This window comes from Aptenodytes forsteri, unplaced genomic scaffold, assembly GCF_000699145.1.
Source record: "Aptenodytes forsteri isolate BGI_AS27 unplaced genomic scaffold, ASM69914v1 Scaffold404, whole genome shotgun sequence".
Taxonomy (NCBI): domain Eukaryota; kingdom Metazoa; phylum Chordata; class Aves; order Sphenisciformes; family Spheniscidae; genus Aptenodytes; species Aptenodytes forsteri.
This window is the reverse complement of record NW_008795629.1, coordinates 4300008-4302091: the sequence shown is the minus strand read 5'-3', so window position 1 is coordinate 4302091 and position 2084 is coordinate 4300008.

The window sequence follows — 2084 nt, the reverse complement described above, 5'->3', positions numbered from 1 at the left end:
AGCCGTCATTCGGCAGCGTAGTTCCCCGCCGGCACCGTCCCCTCGCCCTGCGTCCCCGGGTGCAGGGACCTGTCCCAACGCGGGGAGCGAGGGTGCTGGCTCTGGACATGGCCGGGCAGAGAGGAGGGATGCCCCTGCTGCTGCTGCTGCTGCTGCTGCTGAGCCTTGCCGTGCCGGACCTCACTCTGGGTAAGGGCTGAGTGGGATGCAGTGCTATCCGTGGGGCGGGTGGTGAGCGGGGAGCATCGTTCCCCAGGGTGGTGGGTGGCCCCAGGGTGGCTTCAGCCACAGAGGTGAAACACTGTGTGTGCTGTTTGCTCTCTGACATCTCAGTCCCATCCCAGTGAGTAAACAGGGCTACACTTTGCCACACAGGAGGGACAAGCTTGGCTTTATTTCTTTTGCCTCTCACATATGTCTCCATCCGGGCAGAGAAGACCTTGGTTCCAGCTGGACCCCCTTGCTGAACCTTGGTCCCCGCTGGGCTCATTGCCTTTGCCATGACCTGCCCAGCAGCACCAAACTGCCCTGCCTGGATGGCAGCATCACCACGATGTTGTGGGCCTGGAAAACTGCAAATGCTGTTCCCATGTTTGCACTTGACACAAAGCAAGAGCAGTGTTGAGTCGAGCACAGGGAATAAACCTGAGACTTGTACCTCCTGCAAGCCTCGAGCTACAGCTGTAGGTCCCCTCCTCCTGTGGCCCTCAACCCCCCCTGCAGAGCTTTCGTGGGTCACTGCACATCTCTAACCACTCGCCCCTGAGCTGCAAGCTGGGATTTGTTCCTCTATGGCCGCGCTCTGGGGGGGCTGGTTTCCCCGTTGCCTTTATTTACACCCGGCGCTATCAGTTCCTGACTATCAGCAGCAGAGAGGTTTGTGTAAACTTGCTGCTGCGGTTCCAGCTCATCTCATGGTCACCAGTTCCTGCACGGCTCTTCCCGTCGGACGGGTTTGTCTGACTTCCTCCAGGGATGGTGAAGGTGGTGGAACAGGTCTTAGGGCTGGTGCCTACGGGAGTTTCTGCCCCGAGACTGGCGATGCCCATGGCTTGTTCCTGCTTTGTCAGGCTGGGGGATTTACGTGGCCTGCCTTGCAGATGATCATGTTGCCATTCAGGGCATTCACGTGCTTGGTCCATGCAGGACGGTGAATCCCCACTCCTGACGATCCATGGCTGATGCGTAGCTCGGAGAGCTCATGGTTGTGGTTTTGCTGCCCCACCCCCGGCCCAGCCATGGTCTCAGCCTTTCACCGCCAGCCCTTGCGCACCTCATTCTCCAATCTCTTTGCAGTGAGCACCACCAGAGATGTGATGGTCACCGTGTCCCCAACTCTCCCTACCTCCTCGACACCCACAGAGACCTTGGCACTGCTGTCCACCACCGACTCCACCACCGCAACCACCCTCCCTCCCTCCAGCCCTGAAACCTCCACCCCAGAGGTGCTGACCGATGCCTTCACAGCCAGTGATGCAACGCCTCTGGGGAGCAGCCCAGCAACCTTCAGCATCACCACACCTCAGGAGAGGGGCAGCACAGCCCACAGCACTCCCGGGTTAACTGCCGGCACCACGGTGCAGCCTGATCCCACCCCAACAGGGCTGGGGCTCACCACCGGCACCCCAACAGAGCTAGGGCTCACCACCGGCACCCCAACTCCGACCCCCATGGCCGTGACCTCCAACTGTGCTGAGACGACCATGGTCACATCTGTGGGAACCAGCATGGCTCTGGCTGTCAGCTCGTTTGGAGTCAAAACGAGCATGCTGCCTCCCCCCACCTCTACTCTTCTCCCCTCCACCTGGGTGGGCACCACGCTTGGCACCAGCACCCCCCAAGGGCCAGCCGTGACCACGCTGCTTGGCAGCACACCCCCAGGGACCGGCAGCGCCTCTTCTCCCACCGCACCAGCACTGACAGCCACTTCAGACAAGCCCTCAACAACCCCGTTGGACGCCACGGCCACCCCCGTTACCAGCACGGGGGTCCCCGGGAGCACCCCCACCCCCAGCCAGCCGGCCGGGACCACGGCTGGGACCAGCCCTGGTACCTCCACCCCGGCAGCACCTGAGACCCCCAGT